Source organism: Palaemon carinicauda, chromosome 9 (assembly GCF_036898095.1).
Source record: "Palaemon carinicauda isolate YSFRI2023 chromosome 9, ASM3689809v2, whole genome shotgun sequence".
NCBI classification, from domain to species: domain Eukaryota; kingdom Metazoa; phylum Arthropoda; class Malacostraca; order Decapoda; family Palaemonidae; genus Palaemon; species Palaemon carinicauda.
The window spans coordinates 149,891,196-149,911,336 of NC_090733.1; the positions used below are offsets into that span (position 1 = coordinate 149,891,196).

Consider the following 20,141-nt stretch of genomic DNA (forward strand, 5'->3'; position numbering starts at 1 on the left):
CTAGTAAATCTTTTTATTGACATTCTCGTTCAGGACAGGACAGCAACTATTGTGGCATTCTTACAAACTGGGCAGACATAGACACATCCTTTGTACCTCTAGCCTAAACAAGATATTCAAGGGAATCACAATGTTAGTACTGTAGGGAATGGACTTCCTCTCAATGGGAGAGATATTTTTCTCGCCGCAAGAAACTTTGTGAGATTTTTACTTTATTTCATCTCCTCCTAACGGGAATTAAGAGAAGACTCTCCTTCTATGCAGTGAGAACCTTCCTTTAGTTTTTCCATGTTGTGATATCCTGAAACTAACTACAATAGGCGACACACAATATCCAGAATAGTGTTGACTACACACAGCGAGACCTTGAGCCGGCCCTTGTTAAAAGATTCATGCCTTGAACCAGGTCCCAGCACATCAACCATGATTATGGACAATGAAGAGGCTTGTTCAGAGAGACATTCTTGTTGTAGGGACTAAAAGTTGAGACAGCTTTCTACCCAATTCACGAAGCAACAGCGTTTGAAGAGGAAAGTTTGTAATCCTCAACACATTCTCACAAACTAAGTTTGCCTAATAACAATAGGGGTCCTAAGCTCAGATTTCCTCTACAATCTTCAGAACTCTTTAGAGGCTTATGGTAAGGGTGGGCAGACCACATCAGCTGCGTCCACACCACAAAGCTTCCCAAAACTATGCGTTCCATTTAATTTACCCTCCTTAGAGTAGGGAAGTAGAGTAGGATAATAACGGGAACTACCGCTTTCCATGGTTCAGTCTGGATCATCGATCAGCCAAACTAAGCTGTATGCGCTGCAATTTCCGCATGTGATGACGTTACCATACGCGCCAACTTTTCTGCACCTGAGGAAATTTCTTTACACGCAAGATAAGTTTACAACTCACACACTAAAAGTTTAGTGAGTGAGAACTTTTCCCTGCAACCCAATAAGGTTGAGACATCCTCTGTATAAAGTCCAGGGGGTGGCCCAAACAGTGCCCCCTTGGCGTAAATGATAAGCACGGAATGGTCCTCTGTTCAGGGGATTTCCCTTCACGATCCTTGAGAGGTAAAGGATAAAAAGTCACCTACCCTGCTTCAATAACGGAACCCCAGTCTGACTTAGGAGTCAACCTTACTAAGAAGCGTAGAGAAGGCCCGCATCATAAACGATGCAGAGGCCTCCCAGTACAAAAATCTTTCTCATGTAATAAACCGAATCTGGGAAAGGAAGCCCATACAGTACTTCGGCCCCACACCAAGAGGGCACCGCTGTAAGCCAACCCAACGGAGCTATGCCTCTTGGAACCTCTATGTCGGTTTCCAAGACAACTCAAGTTATGAGGATTAGGAACCTCATCTATCAATTAGAGAATATGACTAGTGGAGTCTCCCCTAAACAAACCTATCAGAGGAAAAAACGGGAGACAGGATTCAGACGCAAGCATGGAAGCCTGAACTCAAATACATACTAGAACTCTCAAGGCAAACTAAAGACTAAAACTATTTAACATGAGAATTCTTTTAAAGCCAACAGGTACCCAGGTTTACCACCTCTGGCTCTGTCTGAGCAGAGAAATTTATTTGTGGCCTCTGGGGCCTTTCATAGTCCACTACCGGTTCCAGAGAACTTGACTAGTCTAGTTCAATCTGCCCAGATAGAGGACGTATCTGCACTCCTGTCCGTTTTTTGGGGCTCAGAAATGATGAACATGGAAACAGCACCTATGTCTACAATCCAAACCTGGTCATGGCTTGACCATTGGTCTAGAGCAATATCAAGCTATGCGAATACGAAAGTTCTTAAGAATCATAATGCCCTACGACATCGATTTGAAGAATTACCACAAGCAGGGTCAAAATCACTAGAATTTCTATTACATCAAACCATTCCTCTATGGGGGAACAGTGTCTTAAAATGACGTGACGCAATATGGGCCAGATGCTCAGAACAACTGCCCACTGAGGTTGCATTAAGTCTGAGAAACTCTGATTTGGTGAATTACCCCTATCTGTTCTCCCAGTCAGAAGTAGAGTCAATGATTATAAAGATCACAAGAATTAAATAAACTACATCAGGGAGGAGAGAGACGACAACTAAAATGCCTGCCTCTCAGTGTCAACAAAGAAACTCATATAAAGTACAGAGAAATCGTGTATATCAAACTCTCCCATCTTTAGGTGAAGATCACAGGTTCAATGGCTCCTAGTACTAATAGGTGCATACCCGAACTTACCACAAGTAGGGAATGGCCAATAAAGTGCAAGAGGAGGTAGTAGATTTGTCGTGGTCCAATCTCTGAACAATTGAAACAGCCTCTTCAGGATATTGGTCTCCCTTTTTCCCTCCTTCCCTACCAAGGTTAGTCTAGATACATCTCCACTAGCTATGTATTCAGGTGGTCAATCTAATGTTATTAGCCTCCAGTGTTAGACCTCCTCTTTCTCAGGAACATCCTAATACTGTATTGGCTGTGGGCAGGGAAGGAACCTGGTTCAAGTTTCTGGTTCCCTAGGCATTACAGTAGGTGGGATTTCTTGTTCAGTAACCTTCTTGGAACACAGAACAGAGGAAAGATGCAGGTTTCTAGACCATCCCATTGATGCTGGAACACATCCTCAAATACTGCTTCTGGGTCCTGGACTGGTGAGCAATAGACCAGTGTTGTTGTTGAGGGATGTGGCAAATAGGTCTATTGATAGGGAACCCAACAAAGTCAGTATCCCCTCGCTATCTGAGGACATAAAGACTATTCTGAGCCTATTATATATGTCTTAAGGCTTAGCTTGTCTGCCACCACATTCTTCTTTTCCAGAATGAAGCTGGCTGTTAGGGATATTGAGTGTTCTTTCACCCACTCGAGCGCCATGACTACTAGGTGGCAAAATTTATGTGACATCTTACCTTCTTGTTTGATAATGTAGGCCACTACGGAGGTGTTATTGCACATCAACATCATCAAGCGGCATTGGAGAATAGGGCGTTATTTGCTGTAGGGTCAGCCAGGTCGCCCTTAGCTATAGAACGATGATGTGGTCTCAACGGTTCTGGTTTAACTACACTCCTGATATCATGTGAAGTATCTGTGAACACATAAAACTCCAGAGGAGGGACTGATAATAGGACTCCTTTCTTCAAGTTTGCAGCCTCTAACCACCACTCTAGATCTTCTTTGGCTTCTGCTCCTAGAGTCATCACTGGGGATTATCGAAGTGTTGCAACCATGATGAATTCAGTTGCCATTGAAGAGATCGCAACAATAGTCTTCCTCCTGGAACTAATCGTTCTCGAGAAGAGAGATGACCCTGGAGCTTTTGCCAAGTGTGGGTTGGCTGATGTGGTAATGTCCCTGACTGGTGAACACCGGACTGGGGTTTGAGTCCCACTCAAACTCATTAGTTCCTCTGGTCACTGCAACCCAACCATCCTTGTAAGCTAAGGTTTTGGGGAGACTATAGGTCTATCTGCTGAGTCATCAGCAGCCATTGCCTGGCCCTCCTTGGTCCTAGCTTGGGTGGAGAGGAGCTTGAGCGCTGATTATATGTATATACAGTAGACCCCTGGGATACGGAGTCCCCAGCTTACGATTTTTTCACGTTACGGTGTGGAATACGATGTTTTTTCGTCCCCTCGTTACGACATTTTCCCCACCTTACGACATCGAATTCCAAAATTCAAACTTGGCGGTTTTTAGGCGTACGACTGTGCGAGTCACTAGCCTAGCACCACGCTCATACGTCACTGCATACATCACTAAGAAGCTGGTCTGCTATTCGTCATCGTCACGGCGTCACTAAGATGCCGATATGCTATTGGCTGAAATCCCTCCCACAATGCCTGAGAGAGATGCTGCCTCTCTCTCTCTCTTTGTTATACGCGCACTCAGATCAGAATCTCATGTGCGTTTCGTAAAGACTTGATCTCGTGTGAGTGCTTGCGATATCGAATTTTTTGTGCTTTTTAGTGCTTAATTCTAACTTTAATTCGTTAGTCATGGGTTCCAAGATTACTAGTGATGTTAAAAGGAGAAGTAAGAAGATGATTACTATGGAAACGATGCTGGAGATAATAAAAAAATACGAAGAAGGCATGCGCATCGTTACCCTCGCTAGTACGTATGGCCGTAACCAGTCCACGATTGGTACAATTATCAAGAACAAGGAAGCCATTAAAGCAAGTAAGTCTTCTAAAGGCATGACTGTCCTTGCCAGTGGAAGGACCTCAATCAACGACAAGATGAAGAGACTCCTTCTACTATGGATTAAAGAGAAAATCGCTGGTGATACACTCACGCAATCGGTAATTTCGCTTCTCATGGGTGGTTTGATCGTTTTAGGAAGAGGACTGGTATTCACTCAGTCTTCAGGCATGGAGAGGCGGCCAGTTCTGACAAGAAAGCAGCAGAAGAATTCCTCGAGAAGTTTGAGAAATTAATTTCCAGAGAAGGCTACATTCCTCAGCAAGTGTTTAACTGTAATGAAACTGGCCTTTTCTGGAAGAAAATGCCCACCGTACATGTATCACAGCTGAAGAAAAGAAACTTCCCGGCCATAAACCGATGAAGGACAGACTTACCCTTGCATTTTGTGCAAATGCCAGTGGGAACTTAAAAATTAAGCCCCTACTGGTATACCACTCACAGAATCCTCGTGCCTTCAAGGCACAAAATATCACAAAGAAGAGGCTCTCGGTATTTTGGAGGTCTAATGCCAAGGCCTGGGTCACAAAGACCATATTTATTGAGTGGATAAATGTCTGCTTCGGTCCTGCTGTCAAGAACTTTTTAGAAGAGAACAATCTTCCTCTCAAATGTCTCCTGGTACTGGGCAATGCCCCTGCTCACCCTCCTGGCCTCGAGGACATCATTCATCCTGACTTCTCCTTCATCAAGGTTCTCTATCTGCCACCAAACACCACCCCTCTCTTCCAGCCTATGGACCAGCAAGTGATTGCCAACTTTAAGAAGCTTTACACGAAGCATCTGTTCAAAAGATGCTTCGAAGTGACCGAAAGCACTCGACTCACCCTCCGTGAATTTTGGAAGGGGCATTTTGACATCGTTCAATGCCTGAAGATGATTGACAAAGCTTGGAATGAGGTTTCACGGCGCACCTTGAACTCCTCATGGAAGAAACTGTGGCCAGCTGTTGTGGCAGAACGAGACTTCGAAGGTTTCGATCCCTCAACCGAAGACGAGGCTGTTGATGATCCTGCCCCTGAGGGTGATGTTGAGGAAATAATTTCAATCGGGAGGTCAATGGGGCTTGTTGTCGATGAGGCTGACGTCCATAACCTTATCGAGGAGCACAGGGAGGAGCTTACGACTGAAGACTTGAAGGAATTGGAGGCAATGCAGTTGACCATCATTCAAGAAGAGCACAGCTCTAGTGGTGGCAAGGACGGGGGGGAGACTGAAGAAACGACATCGGCAGAAATAAGGGAAGCTATCGGTTGGTATGAAAACCTTACGAGTTTCATTGAAAAAAAAAACACCCAGAAAAACTTCACACAGGTCGTCTTATGGAGAGTGTTAATGACAAGTGTATGAGTCATTTTAGAAATATGTTGAGGAATCATCAGAAACAGGCTTCTTTGGATAGATATTTCTCCAAAAGAGAAGTGTCAGAAAGCAAAGATGATATAAATGATTCTATTGAAAAAGCTAAAAAAGAGTAATTTTTTAAGTTCTAAAAAAAAAAAAAAATAAAAAAATTTCATAAGACAAAAATAAAAAAAAAAGCATTTTTAATTTTAAGTGTATAACAGTAAGAATAAATTTATTATTAAGTGAACATAACATAATTAGCATTAATACGTTTTTATATCTACCGTCTCCTCCCCCCTCTGCCTCCACCCACTACCAGCCCAAGTCACGTCACTCCAAAGGTAAATAAAATTCAATTTTTCCTTTACAGTACAGTATATAATTTTCATTTATACCTGTAATGTTATTTAATCATATACTGTACAGTACATGTATACTGTATTATATATAAGTATACTGTAGTACAGTACAGTGCTTACTAAACTATTTTGTTACGTATTAATTTTCAATGTTTTTACCTGGGGTTTTGCATGCATTAACTATTCTATTGCCCGCCAGACGACATTTCACCATACTATACCAACTCCGGAACGGATTAATGTCGTATGACGGGGGTCTACTGTATGGTCAGTTTCTAAGGCATTGTCTTCCATGATAGGCCAATGTCACTGTCCTTTGCCTCTGCCATTCAAGAGCGGCCTTTAAACCTTTAAAAAGGGTAAGCCGTATGACAAAGTCAAGAGATCCTTACTTCCAATGAGAATAGTCATTCCAGAATGATGTTAATCTCTATCCCTGGATAGACGAATTTCTGGGATAGGAAGATGACCGACTTCCCTCGATTTATCAGGACCCCCAGGGCCTGACAAAAGTTAAGAAGCTTGTTCCAAAGGGTGAGAATGTTCTCTCTGTAGCCTGCAACTATCAGCCAGTCGTACAAATAGCAAAGCAACCTGATTCTGTTGGTGTGAGCCCAACACCCTAGTGAATACTTGGCTATTGACAGACCGAAACAAAGGACCTTGAACTGGTAAACCTTTGGTAGGAGGTCAAGAAGATATTGGACAAGAAAGTGATGGAGGAGACTGATAACTCGTCTCCAAGTTTTTACAGCAAACACTTCCTTGTACAGAAGCTGTTAGGAGTCATCAACTTGTCCCATCTGAACGACTTTGTTCTGCAAACGAAGTAGGTGGCGATCCCCAATACAGTCCTCCAGGCAATAAAACGGAACAACTTCTTACTATCAAAAGATCTAAAGGATGTTTATTTCCAAATTCAAATCCACCGGAACTCAAGGAAATACCTTCAGTTTGTCCTGGGAACGAGATGACTTCTCTTTTGAGTTCTCTGTTTTGAAGCATCCATAGCTCCTTAAGCATTCACACAACAGAAGTTTCAGCCTGAACACGTGATGGGAATAAGATTTCTCCGATATCTCAACAATTGTCTTTTACTGGCAGATTCAAAATCCCAGATTCTCCTCTACAGGGACCTCATTCTCGAGTTTTATCAGGATCTGTGGATCCCGATAAATCTTGAGAAGTTTGTTCTCACCACATGTTTGAATCTTGTCTACTTGGGGATGAGCATAGACATAGTCTAAGGCAAAGTACTCCAATCATACGACAGACTACAGAGGCTGAAGAAGGTTGCAATACTCTTGACGACACAAGTGTCCCTCCCAGATAAGCACTGGCAGACTGCTTGGACTTGTGTCTTCATTAGAATGTCAGGTCCCACACGGGAGGCTACATCTTTGTTCCGTGCAGTGGACTCTGAAGATGAGCTGGAAACAGAGGTCGATCTTCCTTATGTACTTGTCAGGGTGACACAGGAAGTCTTGTGAGGACCTGTCCTGGTGGCTGCAAGAGAACAACCTGTAGAGGGCTCCTCCTTACAGGTTTTTCATCTGGAGCTTATCCTTTTCTCAGATCCATCCAGAACAAGGTGGGGCGTACACATTCTAAAATGCTCTACTTTAGGTCTGTAGATGGAGGAAGTAGACAACAATTACATATAAACATGTTGGAACTATAGTTAGTTTACCTGGCCTTGATCCACTTCCAAAAAATAGCAAGGGGTCACTCAGTAGTGCTGATGAGTGACAACACTACTGTAGTGGCTTATGTCAACAAGCATGGGGGTCAGTCTCATGAACATTCTGCCAGTTGGTGGTGAATTGCACTCTTGGTTAGATTGTGAGCTCAGGATGATCTTTAAATCCTCCAATGGTAAGAGAACTCCTGACTGTGGGGTTCCTCAACAGGAGACATGTTCACAAATCACCTAAACAACAAACTAACAGTTTACTGCTCACCAGTGCCAGACCAAGCAATAGCACTGAAATATGCATTCCAACATCCACGGGACGGTCTCGACATCTATGCCTTTCCAACATTTGTCTCCCAAGTAAGGTGGCAAGCAAAGCCATCGTCACTCCTAATCTCCAAATGACTGGTAACACCGAAATAGTCAGACACAGAATGGTACCCAGACCTCATAAGTCCCTTGAAAGAAGTTCAGAGAGAGCTTCTGAATTGGTATGACCTCCTATGCTAGCTGCACATGAAGAGATACCAGAGTGGAGTTAAACTGGATGTCACTTCACGTTTGCAGGCTATCCAGCATATTCTCAAAGAGAGAGGGTTTTAGAGTCGGAGTGCAAAGCAGCTCTCTGGATACCTCCGAAAGTCTTCAACAGCAGTTTAACAAGCAAAGTGGGCATTCTTCTGTAATTGGTGTCATAAGAAGACCCCTTCTCCACTCGAAGTCTCTGTTCCACTATTTGCGGATTTGGTTAGGTACTTGCAGGATAAGAAACTTGTCTCAGTGTTGGAGGTTAAAGGCTATCACTTAGCCTTGAGCTAAGCTTTCAGACAAAGAGGAGTAGACCTCTCTTCCTCCTTGGAATTATCAGGTTTGACTTGGAGCTTTGAACAATCTTGTTCCTGTCAGGAAACCAAAGCCCAAGCTTGGAATGTGACCAGAGTCCTTAGATCACTCAGGAAGGTAACCTACGGACCATTACACAGTGTTTTTGTCAGCCTTAGCTTCGATCAAAAAAGTGGGAGAGCTGCATGGTCTATTGTAGTTAGTATCACATTTCCAGCAGTGGAGGCAGATCTTGTTCTCCTTTGTTCACGAATTTGTGGCAAAAACCCAAAAATACATTGATCAGTGACTCTCAGATTGACTCCTTTTCAGTTTCATTGCTAAAGGAGACAACAGATAATCTTAACGATCTGCTTCTGTGTCCTGTGAGCGCAGTGAGGCTCTACATATAGCGTACAAAATCATACACAGTAGATCCCAATTACATAATATCTTCATAAGCAAGGGGAAGACAAAGAAGAAAATCTCCAGAAATACCAACTCCTGGCTTTGAGAAACCATCAGTAGAGCCTATAAGGAACAACGGGAAGTACCATTGTCCTTAGGCCCTACTAGAGCTCATGAAGTTGGAGGGATTGGTACAACCTTAGCCTTAAAAAGAACCATTCAGTTACCCACGTATTGAAAGCTGGTGTCTGGAAGAGACAGACCACCATCATGGCAGACTATCTTCGGGATTGCACCCACAGATCCCTCGATACGTTCTCCATAGGACCTGTGGTAGCTGCCCAGCAAGTGTAGTCTTGCTCCCGTCAGGACAAGAAACATCATGCCTAAGATAGCAGTTGCATTATAAATTTTTTCCTTTTTTCCCTCTCTTGGGAATGGCTGGTGCTAGGTTATAGTAGCTAGTTTACTGAGATAGTAAAAGTGTAGAAACCCCATGTTCCCTATAAGGGGGAGTGTGACAGATAAGGCAACCCCATACTTATATTAGTCCTTAATGGGAACAATGTTCCCACTGAAGACAGGTTCTAGTATGAAAAACTCCTGGGCCATGACCCAGTACATTAGGTCATTCAACCCTGAGTTATGGGATGCAAGGATACTTTACTTTACCCTCCTTACTAGATTGAGCATCACAATCCTGGGTTGCTAGCCAGCCAGCTAGTTGGGCGAGCGGGACTTGCTCCTCCTAAAGATGACTCCCCCTACTAAAGGACAAAGGTTTGTATCCGCGTACGAACAAATCACAAATTTTAGAAGTAATATCACAAATTATTAGTAATTTGTATTTTTCCTAACATACTTACCTCGAACTACTTTCATAGGAGTTACCTGGAACCTCCTCTCAATCGACCAGAGTTTTGTGTAGTTTACCCTACTCCCGTTTACTGTAATGGTAGGCCTAGGCGGAAGCATACATGCCCTGAGGGCAATGCCGAGGCAGGCCACATGTGAGCTTGGGTTGCGACCTTCAGTAAGTTCTTTGAAAGTAAAAATACCAAAGGTCAGTGAGGCACTCGGGGAAGGAAGGGAGGGCCATAACCCGAAAGTAGTTCTCGGTAAGTATGTTAGGAAAAATACAAATTACTAATAATTTGTGATATGTTCCAACACAGGAACTTACCTCAAACTACTTTCATAGGAGACTTACACTTTAGGAGGTGGGAGTGCCTACCTGACTTAAGACCCAACTGACGGGATGACACGTACCTAGACAGGGGACTAGGTACTAATGGTTAAAAAACTGGATAGTAGGATAAACTACACAAAGAGCTCATATTAGTGTATCAGTACTCACCCTTCGAAATTCTGTGATGAAGTACTTGAAGAATTAGGACATGGTTGTGCAGGACCACTGGTCAGGAGCTCTCAAGGAAAGAAAGTTAAAAAGCAAAGACAAGGGGAAGATAGAAAAGATCGCACCTGTGTCTGATGGTTTTGATATCCACAATTGAACCTGGGTCTTGGGCCGTTAAACCGGTTGGAGCGCAGAGATAACTGTACCAATCGAAAACCCATCTAGGGACTTCCTCGTTCATTCCTTGAGGTAGTGAGACGTGAACGTCGACTGGCTTGACCAGGTGCCTGCTCTAAGAATCTGTGCTACTGACATGTTCTTTTCAAAAGCTAGAGAGGTACTAATACCTCTAACGTCATGTGCTCTGGGTCTTCCTGGCACTGGTAGACCCACACTAGTGTAAGCCTTGATGATGACTTGTCTGAGCCAAAAGGAAATGGTGTTTTTAGAAATCTGCTTCTTAGTCGGACCTGTGGAGACGAAAAGATTCTTTATACCTGGACGTAGATTGGCCGTCCTTTTCAGATATTTCCTTATAGCTCTGACTGGACACAATATCAAGTCATCCTGATTGTCCGATCTGGGAATTGCTGGAATAGAGAAGCCCTCAAACTTAGGGTCCCAAACTGAGGGGTTTTGAGTTTTGGCCACGAACGAAGGTACAAATTTGAAGGAGACATCTCGCCAACCCCTTGAATATTCCACTTCATAGGACAACCCATGGATTTCTCCTACTCTTTTCGCTGAAGCCAGCGCTAACAAGAAGACCGCTTTAAGCGTAAGATTCCTATCCACTATATCCTTCAAGGGTTCGAAAGGGGGCTTACTAAGCATATCAAGTACTCTAGCCACGTCCCATTGAGGAACCCTGGATGAAAAGGGAGGACAGGACTGCTCAAAACTCTTGATGAGCATCGAAATATGTCTAGAAGCCCCTAGATCAATTCCTTTCAAGAGAAAAACTTGTCCTAGAATGGCTCGAACTCCTTTCACTGCTGGAATTGACATGCCCACCTCATCCCTGAGGTGGACGAGAAAGTCCGCGATATCCGGGATCGATGCTTCTAAGGGCTTGATTTTTCTTGAAGCACACCACCTTGTAAAAGCTGCCCATTTTGCTTGGTATACAACTGTTGAGGACTGCCTAAGATACCGAAACATTCTGTCTGCTGTTTTTGCCGTATATCCTTGTCTTCTCAGAAGGCGCTGGATAACCTCCATGCGTGTAGACGAAGGGACTGAGGATTCTCGTGGAACCTTAGAAAGTGTGGTTGCCTCAGTAGGTCTGATCTGTCTGGAAGAGGCCACAGAGGGAGTATTGCCAGCCTTTTTAGATCTGCAAACCACTCCCTCTCTGGCCACCAGGGCACTACCAAAGTCATTTTTAGGTTGTTGGCTGTCCTGACTCTGTTGAGCACTTGCCTGATCAGAGCAAAAGGAGGAAAGGCGTAAATGTCTAGGTTGTCCCACTTGTGCTGGAAGGCGTCTTCCTACTTCCGGGTGAAGGGACCATTCTGTTCCTACCACTTGTCCTACTCTGCTGAGGCCGTCGGCCAGTACATTTTTCTTTCCCGGAATGAATCTCGCGGTCAACTTGACTTGTTCTTCTTCGGCCCATTTTAAGATTTGCAATGCGAGAATGCACAACTCCTTTGACTTTAATCCCCCTTTCTTCTTTATGTACGCCACTACTGTGGCGTTGTCTGACATCACAGTCACTATATTTCCTTTTAGGAGACCTCCGAAGTGCAGACAGGCTTCTTGGGCAGCTCTCATCTCCAGGACATTGATGTGTAGGGTTTTCTCGACTTCCATCCAACTTCCTCTCGCCGCCTTCCCTAGGAGATGGGCTCCCCACCCCTCCTTTGAGGCGTCTGTGAAGAGAAGTTCCGGAGGCCCGGAAGACAGCGGCATCCCTTTGAGTGTGTTCGCACGATCCTGCCACCATTCCAGGGACTGTCTTGTTTCTGGAAGAATCGGGACAATCTTGTAGGGGGAGCTCCTCTGATCCCAGAGATCCTTTAGGTTCCACTGAATGGTCCTGAGATTCTGTCTCCCTTGAAGGACCAGGTTCTCCAAAGACACTAGGTGGCCTGTCAACCTCTGCCAATCCTTTGCCCTTCTGGGTTGGTCCGCTAGGAAGGGGTGGAGGACCTGGTCCAGATTGTTCAACCTGTCTACTGACGGAAAGGCTCTGACCAGTAAGGAGTCTAGGACTATGCCCAAGTATGTCATCTTGTTGTTTGGGGACAGGTGAGATTTTTCCAGGTTGATGGTGATACCCAGGGTCTTGCAGAAGTGTAGAAGATCCGTGCCCTGTTGTTTCAAGACTTCCTCTGAGGAAGAAAGGAGTAACCAATCGTCCAGGTAGCGAATTAGACGGATTCCCCGTTCGTGAGCCCAAACGGAGACCGTCGTGAATACCCTTGTGAATACCTGGGGGGCTGTGGAGAGTCCGAAGCACAGGGCCCTGAACTGCAAGATCTGGGTGCCCCACCTCACCCGGAGATACTTCCTGCTGGCTGGATGGATTGGAATCTGGAAATAGGCGTCCTTGAGGTCTATGGACAACATGAAATCCCCCTCCCTCAAGGACTCCAGGACCGACTTTGGGGTGTCCATCTTGAAGTCGGTTTTTCGTATGAATTTGTTGAGGGCTGACAGGTCTATCACTGGCCTCAAACCTCCCGTTGCTTTCTCCACCAGGAAGAGTCAACTGTAGAACCCCAGACCTGGAAGGTGAACAGTCTCCATTGCTCCCTTTTCTAACATAGTGGAGACTTCTTCTTGCAAGGCTGCTCTCTTCAAGGTGTCCTTGGGGGCCAACCACTCCGCCTGACTTGCTGGGATAAGGGGAGGTGGATCCGCCAGGAAAGGAAGCCTGTAGCCCTCTTTTAAAACAGTCACCGTCCACGGTTCTGCACCGTGAAGTTTCCAAGCTTGCCAAAATAGTCTTAGGCATCCCCCTACCTGAGGCTTGGGCAGGAGAGAGGGGCCTCTCACTCTACCTCCTTCGGGATGAACGTCCGGAACGTCCTCTCCTGCCTGAAGGGTAGGCTGTCCTAAACGAGGAAGGAGCTGAGTTGGTTCCCCTTCGGGTGGGATGAGTTGCCTGTAACCACAGAGACGCCGAGGAGTCTCTCCTTACTTGCGTAGGAGAAGAGCGAGAAGTTGAAGGAGCATCGGAAGTAGGTCTCCTAAACCCAGGTCTTCTCATCGCCTGGTGTTTTGGTAATTCGGTCTCCTTCCTCTTAGCCAGTTTCTCAACGACCTCCTCCGTCTTCTTGAGGGGGAAGAGCCCTTCGTCCCACACAGTCAGGTTCCGGAGAGCCTTAGCTTCCCTGTCCGGAATTTTCTTAGAGAGATTCTTCAGGACCGAATCTCTCCTTCTCAACACCCAGTTCGCTGACAGTGCTAAGGACTGGAATGTCAGGAACTTCAGGGCGCGGCTCCCCGAGCTGACTAACTCTCTCAAGGCATCTCGTTTGGCAGGGTCCATAGAGTCTGTTGTAATCTGGGAGCCCACCAGAGTAGAGGCCCACCAGTCCAACCATGAGGCGACATTAATAAGGTCCTTTGACATTTCCTCCATCATAACAGCCTCTGCCTGGGAGAAGAAAATAGGTACAGAGGAAGCCCTGTCCTCCGGGGTACCTTGACCCAAAATCTCCAGAACGTCTTCCAGTTTGCTGGCTCCATGAGGGCGTCCCTCCAAGGCATAGTACTTGCTCTGAAACTTAAGGCCTTGGAGGAGCTTGGAAGAACTCTGTCCCTTCGAGGTGCCTTTGTTCCGGTTCACGACCTTATCAATATGGGACCGTCCCAGTTTGACATTCCTCGCTTCTGGCAGGGCTAAGGATGGCTTTTTCTGGACCAAATCCTCCATAATCCTATTCAGGCTGGACCGCCAGACGTCTTCCTCCGAAGGTATAGGCTTCTCGATCCTATGGTGCTTCCTTATTAAGATAATCACCCTCCTATACGCGGAGTCCTCCGTTGGTCCATCATCCGGGTCACCATCCGCTTCCTTCGTCCTGCAATGTGGAGTGTCGCTGACACGGGAAACTCCGCTCTGCCTAGGATCGAGGTTGGACCTTTCGGAAAAGACGGGAGCCTCCGTCGTCTTTTGGGTTTTCAACAAGGGGACGGGCTCCTCCGTGAAGGTGTTCGATGGAGGGATCCGTGCACGACGATCACCTCCACGGGCTGACTCGTCGCGGCTGCCCGTCCTCCGAGGCGACTCCCTCCGCTGGGCGGATTGAGACACCTTCGAGGGGGACTTACGCCTGTCCGACGGGGTCTATAGTCCGAGGCTGAAGCCGACTTGCGGCTGTCGGAGGCCCTTCTAGGAGGACTGTCTCCGGTAAGCCTGACCGCAGTGCCCGTGACCGTAGTAAGGTCTTTAAGCTTACTCGGGGAACTAGGACCCACTGTTCTTGCTCCTTCGGGGAGGCACTCCTCCTGCTCTTCCTTCGCGGGGAACGAGACCTCCTCCTGCTAGACCGAGACCTCGATGGAGACCTAGAGACAGACTGTCTTCTCCTGGATCTGTCTCTCTTCCTCCTGTGTCTCCTCCGAACTTCCTCCTCCGACGACAAAGAAGACCCGGCTGCAGATGAGTCCGACCCCTCTCCATAACGGGACCGAGGTACGGGTGGAGCCTTGCTCAACACCTGTTGAGTACCTGACGTTGAAGGTTGTAAAAACAGCTTGGGAACCGCCGACGAAGGTGCTGGGGGCGCAGACGGGCGATCCACAAACGGAAAAAAGGAGCTCGGACCTTTTTCCACCCTCAAAGGCGACCTACACGGTGTCCTCGGTAGACTCCATCCATGGGGATCCTCCTGTGGGGAATCTTCTCTCTCTGGGGCGCCTTCCGCTGCGGAGGCGTTTGAAACATCCACCCAAGACTCTGGGGAAGAAAAAGGAACATGTTTATTCCACATGGGGTCCCCAGCCGAGACGTGCTCCCCTTGCACAAGAGTAACGTCCCGCGGACCCCCACTAAACATACCCTCAGGCCCCTCACACGCCTGAACAGAAACAAGACACCCCAGAATCAAGACCTTCCTGGGGAAGAAGCCCTGACTTCTTCCCCTTAACCGACTTTCCTCGTCCCCTACTCTGGGTAGGGGAAGAAGAAGGAACTCTATCCGACCTTTCACCAGCCAATGTTGCAGGAGAAGACAAACTTGCCTTCCTGGGAGATCGCTTCGAAGACTTCTTTTTCTTGGTCCCGAACTTAACCCACTGAACCTCGCTCCACGTAAAACATTCGGGACACGTGTCCGAAGGCGAGCACACTTTACCCCTACACAAGGAACAAAGGGTATGCAGGTCCACATCGGGCTTTGATAAAAACCCGCCACACGACTTCCCGGCCCTAGGCCCAGGACAACGGCGGGTATGCTCCATCACACACTAACTCAATACCGCCAGACACAGGAACGTAGCGGAAAAAGAAAGAGAACACAAGGAAAGCACAAGGGAACACAAGTTGAAGCGCAAAGCACAAGGGAGAGCACAACGGGCCACGTGGACGCACACGCGGTACACAACACAAAGGGTCGCACTGAGATATGAGGAGCGTCGAGATAATATCACGACGCGACCCAAGCTCACATGTGGCCTGCCTCGGCATTGCCCTCTGGGGACATAGGCCTATCCTTCCGCCTAGGCCTACCATTACAGAAAACGGGAGTAGGGTAAACTACACAAAACTCTGGTCGATTGAGAGGAGGTTCCAGGTAACTCCTATGAAAGTAGTTCGAGGTAAGTTCCTGTGTTGGAACAACTATATTTTCCCTACCTATACAAACTTAAGCCCTTTAGGTTTTCCTTCCCTCCACATCCACCCCATACAAGTCCCAGTTAAAATGTGCTCTGACAGACCCATACCACCAGTAGCTACTGGGTGGTGGCTACCAGAACCTCTATAATTCTTCATTGGCCATTTCCATCAACCGCCACAATCTTAGCCCTACTAATTGACTTCGGTTTGTTAGCTAGGAAAAATGATATTTTAATTATAAAATAAATTTTTGAATATACTTACCCGGTGAATATATAATAGCTGCTGCTCAGCGGCTCGACAGAAAACACACTCAAAAACTCGCGAGCGATCGCTATGAAGGTTGCGGGTGTGCCCACCAGCGCCAACTATCGGCCAGATACCACTCATGCATGTAAACAAACCCTTCAATTCTTCTCGTCCCGCTGCGTCTCTATTGGGGAGGAAGGGAGGGCCTTTAATTTATATATTCACTGGGTAAGTATATTCAAAAATTTATTTTATAATTAAAATATAATTTTTAAATATTTAACTTAGCCGGTGAATATATAATAGCTGATTCACACCCAAGGCGGTGGGTAGAGACCAGAGTTAATTAAGTTTACAGCGTATATGCTAAGAGTTTTTGACAGTTATCAATATAACAGAACCAAAATATATAGGTACCTGGTAAGGAAGTTGACTTAGACGATTACTCTGCCTTGTAAGTCTGTCTTCCTCACGAAGCCCAGCGATCCTCTTAGGATGCTGAAAGACTCCCAGGAGCTGAAGTATGAAGGGTTGCAACCCATACTAACAGGACCTCATCAAACCCCTAATCTGGGCGCTCTCAAGAAATGACTTTGACCACCCGCCAAATCAACCAGGATGCGAAAGGCTTCTTAGCCTTCCGTACAACCCATAAAAACAATATTAAAAACATTTCAAGAGACAGATTAAAAAGGATATTGGAATTAGGGAAGTGTAGTGGTAGAACCCTCACCCACTACTGCACTCGCTGCAACGAATGGACCCAGTGTGTAGCAGTCCTCGTAAAGAGTCTGGACATCTTTCAAGTAAAATGACGCGAACACTGACTTGCTTCTCCAAAAAGTCGCGTCCATGATACTTTGCAGAGATCTATTTTGCTTGAAGGCCACGGAGGTTGCTATAGCTCTAATTTCGTGCGTCTTAACCTTAAGCAAAGATTGGTCTTCCTCATTCAAGTGGGAATGAGCTTCTCGTATTAAAAATCTGATAAAATATGACAAAGCATTCTTTGACATAGGCAAGGATGGTTTCTTAACCGAACACCATAACGCCTCAGATTTACCTCGTAATGGCTTAGTACGAGCTAAATAGAACTTAAGAGCTCTAACGGGACATAACACTCTTTCCAGTTCGTTGCCTACGATCTCTGATAAGCAAGGAATATCAAAAGATTTAGGCCAAGGACGAGAAGGCAGTTCATTTTTGGCCAGGAAACCAAGTTGAAGAGAACAAGTGGCTTTTTCTGTAGAAAAGCCGATGTTCTTACTGAAGGCATGAAGTTCACTGACTCTTTTAGCCGAGGCCAAGCACACCAGGAAAAGAGTCTTAAGAGTGAGATCCTTCAGGGAGGCTGAATGTAATGGCTCAAACCTGTCTGACATGAGGAACCTTAGGACCACGTCTAAGTTCCATCCAGGAGTAGCCAAACGACGTTCCTTAGAGGTTTCAAAAGACTTAAGGAGATCTTGTAGATCTTTATTGTTGGAAAGATCTAAGCCTCTATGCCGAAAGACCGAAGCCAACATGCTCCTGTAGCCCTTGATCGTGGTAGCTGAAAGAGATCGTTCTTTCCTCAGGTGTAAGAGAAAATCAGCGATTTGGGCTACAGAGGTACTGGACGAGGATACAGATGCTGACTTGCACCAGTCTCAGAAGACTTCCCACTTCGACTGGTATTCTCTAATGGTAGAAGCTCTCCTCGCTCTTGCAATCGCACTGGCTGCCTCCTTCGAAAAGCCTCGAGCTCTAGAGAGTCTTTCGATAATCTGAAGGCAGTCAGACGAAGAGCGGGGAGGCTTTGGTGTACATTCTTTACGTGGGGCTGACGTAACAGATCTACTCTTAGAGGAAGACTCCTTGGAAAGTCTACCAGCCATCGAAGTACCTCGGTGAACCATTCTCTCGCGGGCCAGAGGGGAGCAACTAACGTCAACCTTGTCCCTTCGTGAGAGGCGAACTTCTGCAGTACCTTGTTGACAATCTTGAATGGTGGGAATGCATATAGGTCCAGATGAGACCAATCTAGAAGAAATGTGTCTATGTGTATTGCTGCTGGGTCTGGGACTGGAGAGCAATAGATTGGAAGTCTCTTGGTCATCGAGGTTGCAAAGAGGTCTATGGTGGGTTGACCCCAAGTCGCCCAAAGACTCTTGCACACGTCCTTGTGGAGGGTCCATTCCGTAGGAATTACCTGACCCCTCCGACTGAGGCAGTCTGCTAAGACGTTCAAGTCGCCCTGGATAAACCTCGTTAACAGGGAGATGCCTCGATCTCTTGACCAAATGAGCAGGTCCCTTGCGATCTCGTACAGCGTCAGGGAGTGGGTGCCTCCTTGCTTGGAAATGTATGCCAAGGCTGTGGTATTGTCGGAGTTGATCTCTACCACTTTGTTTCGAAGGAGACTCTCGAAGTTCATCAAGGCCAGGTGGACTGCCAAAAGCTCCTTGCCGTTGATGTGCATGCTCCTCTGACTTGAGGTCCACAGACCTGAGCATTCCCGACCGTCCAGGGTCGCACCCCAACCCAAATCCGACGCGTCTGAGAATAGTACGTGGTTTGGGTTCTGAACTGCTAGGGAAAGTCCCTCTCTCAGACTGATATTGTCGTTCCACCAATTCAGGCATGCCTTTACTGGCTCGGAGATCGGGATTGAGACCGTCTCTAACGTCTTGTCCTTTTTCCAGTGAAAAGCTAGATGGAACTGGAGAGGTCGAAGGTGTAGCCTTCCTAGCGAGACAAACTGCTCCAGGGATGATAGAGTTCCTACTAGACTCATCCAATTCCTGACTGAGCATCGTTCTCTCTTCAACATCAGTTGGACTTTGAGCAGGGCTTGCTCTATTCGGGGGGCAGACGGAAAAGCCCGAAAAACTGGACTGCGAATCTCCATCCCTAAATACAGTATAGTTTGGGAAGGAATCAGCTGGGACTTTTCTAGGTTGAGCAAAAGTCCCAATTCCTTGGTCAGATCCAATGTCCAATGAAGATCCTGCAGACAGCGATGACTGGACGAGGCTCTGAGAAGCCAGTCGTCCAAGTACAGGGAGGCTCGGATTCCCGATAAATGGAGGAATTTTGCTACATTCCTCATAAGCCTCGTAAACACGAGAGGAGCAGGACTTAGGCCAAAGCACAGGGCCCGAAACTGGTATACCACATTGTTGAAAACAAACCTCAGAAAAGGTTGGGAATCTGGGTGAATGGGGATGTGGAAGTAAGCGTTTCTTAGGTCGAGAGAGACCATCCAGTCTCCCTTTCTGACCGCTGCTAAGACTGATTTCGTGGTCTCCATGGTGAACTTTGTCTTCGTAATAAAGACGTTGAGTGCACTGACGTCTAGCACCGGTCTCCAACCTCCTGTCTTCTTCGGTACTAGGAAGAGACGGTTGTAAAACCCCGGTGATTGAAGGTCCGAGACTTTCACCACCGCTCCCTTCTCTAGCAAAAGAAACACTTCTAGGTTCAGGGCTTGTCTCTTTGACTCCTCTCGGTACCTGGGAGAGAGGTCGATGGGGGAAGTCGCTAGAGGAGGTTTACGTACAAATGGAATTTTGTACCCCTCTCTGAGCAACCTCACAGATTGTTGGTCTGCGCCCCTCTTCTCCCAGGCTTGCCAGAAGTTCTTCAGTCTGGCTCCTACTGCTGTCTGAGGCTGCGGGCAGTCAGACTCCGCCACGTGAGGACTTGGCTCCTCTCTTCTTTCCTCTCTTTCCCTCGGCACGAGTACTTCCCCTGCTGGGAGCTCTGCCACGAAAGGGCGGAATAAATCTGGACGCCGGAGTGTCTATCCTAGGTCTTGCAGAAAAGGATGTCGAAGGAGTCCCTTTGCGAGCAGAGGACGCTACCAAGTCATGGGTGTCCTTCTGCACGAGTGAAGAAGCTATGTCCTTAACCAATTGTTGCGGGAACAAAATC

The 20,141-nt window shown here is 46.6% G+C and overlaps 1 protein-coding gene across 1 annotated transcript in view; it reads right to left on the bottom strand.

Moving 5' to 3' along the window:
• The window catches only part of LOC137647270 (uncharacterized protein C3orf38 homolog), a 70,754-nt gene that overhangs the window by 10,822 nt on the left and 39,791 nt on the right, over window positions 1-20,141 (bottom strand). The window lies entirely within an intron of this gene.